This window comes from Lemur catta, chromosome 19, assembly GCF_020740605.2.
Source record: "Lemur catta isolate mLemCat1 chromosome 19, mLemCat1.pri, whole genome shotgun sequence".
NCBI lineage: Eukaryota > Metazoa > Chordata > Mammalia > Primates > Lemuridae > Lemur > Lemur catta.
In genome coordinates, this window is record NC_059146.1 from 19,462,270 (window position 1) to 19,464,463 (window position 2,194).

The following is a 2,194-nucleotide window of genomic DNA, read 5'->3' on the forward strand; positions in this document are numbered from 1 at the left end:
CACACGCCCTCCAGCCTGCCTGGACGCTGGCAGGTGTCCAGACCTGCGCCCACACTGCCCTCCGCTGACAAGGAGCTGCTTCTTCTCACGTCACTTGCTGATTTATCTTAAAGCACCACTTCAGGACAATTTCATGCTGAGCGTGGTGCTTGGCATCTCATGATCTGTGGCCCAAATCCTGCTTTTATAGGGCCCAGGAGCTACGAGTGATTTTTACATTTTTTAATGGTTGGGGAAAAAAGACAAAAGAAAAAATATTTTATGACATGAAAATTATACAGAATGTGAATAAGTAAGATATTTTTGGCACATGGACTTGCCATTCATTTATGTATAGTCTACAGCTGCTTTCAGGCGACAAGGCAAAGTTGAGCAGTAATGACTGTTAGGGCGGCCTTGGATCTCTCAATTTTCTAATAGCAGCTAAAAATCAATTCTTAGCTCTCCCTACTCTTTGCTATCTCTCTCCCAAACTAGCAGGCAACCTGCTGGGACTCTCTTTTCACAAACACCTAAAAGAGCCCAGAAAAGAAATGTAAATCTTTCTTTTTACGTTTCTCCAGCTCACAGCTTTTAGAATTTGTTTTACAGCCTCAAGGTGTTCCTGATAAGCTCGGGGGGACCGACGGCAGTGGTGTGAACTCCAGGCCTTTGTTTCCTGCCCAAAACCAAACCTCAGGGACAAAGATCACATCCCCTGCAATGGGCCTGACTGCATTTCAAAGACGACCAAATCTCCAGGAACAGAAAAAACAAAAAGCAGTCAGAAAGACAACTACGCCCACTTCCCAATCTTTCTAATTTTTAATTTTTACCCTTTTCCCATACCTTACCCGTCCTTTTCTTATATGTATATAATAAAAGGGTGGAATGTAAGGTTTGTTCCAGGTGGGAACCTGAAAAGTATGTATAGCACAGAATGTGGTTAGTGCAAAACTTAGGCTTGTAAAACAACAGCCGTAGGAGTCTGGAGAGTTCCTGGACTTTGTAAATCTAACAGACAGCTGCAGCCAGCATTCCTTCCCCCTCCCTCCCTGATAGAGACGAAGTTTATCCCTCCCTAGCTCTCCTGATAAGAACGACGCCAGAGCAGAAGGATGGATATGACTGGGGCAAGGGAGTCATAGGAGTTGTTTCTTTGAAGACGAATTTATTACAAGCAGCTGTTCTGGCCCACTAACTCCCCCCGGAAAAGCCCTCTACAAAACCCAAGGCTCTCCCCTTTTTTCTCGCGGACGTGGACGCTTTTTCGCCTCCACCTATCTGCACCCAGATGCTCAAAATAAACAGCATTTTGCTACACATGAGGCTTCGTCTGTCTCTGTCTCGGCTCTGGACCTAACAGTGACAGAGACTGTCTGGCTCACAAAACCTAAAATAGTTACTGTCTGACCCTTTACAGAAAAAGTTTGTGGGCCCCTGTCCTAGAAAAATTAAAAATTGCAGGAAAACAGCAAAGCAAGCCAGCAAACAACAGCACCTATCACACTTCTACTCAGAGATAAGTATTATTTTCACGGTTTTGTGTGTATTCCCTTCCAAGATGTCTATATGTATACCTGTCTCTGGCACTGACTAGTAAGTGCCCTGAGCAAGTCACTTAACCACTGTGCAACTCAGTTTCCCCTCTATACGATTGGGATAATGGTATTTCCAATCTCACAGGGTTGTTGAAAAAATTAATTGTATTTTATCTGAAAAGCACATAGAACAATACACATATTCTCTGTGTATATACATTAAGAATACAATATACATACAGTATGTGTATATCACATATGTACATTCATTTAATATATGTATATATGATACCTAACGTGTGCATGCATATCTTACTTAAGACATGAAAACTTCATGGATCAAGTATTTAAACTACTTTATTATTTATGTACAATGTGTACTGAACATTTCTCCAGGGATTCAAATATTCATTGGCTGCAAAGTTTGGTAAGCAGAAGTTTTATATTTTTTTATCATAAAAGTGAAGTTTATTGTAAATAGGTGGGGCAAGGGGGTTTTTAGGGCAGTGGAAACTCTTCTGTATGATACTATAGTGGTGGATACATGACATTATGTATTTGTCAAAATCCACAGAACTGTGCAACACTGAGTGAACCCTAATGTAAACTATGAACTTTAGTTAATAATAACGTATTAACATTTGTTCACCAGTTGTAACAAATGTACCACGCTA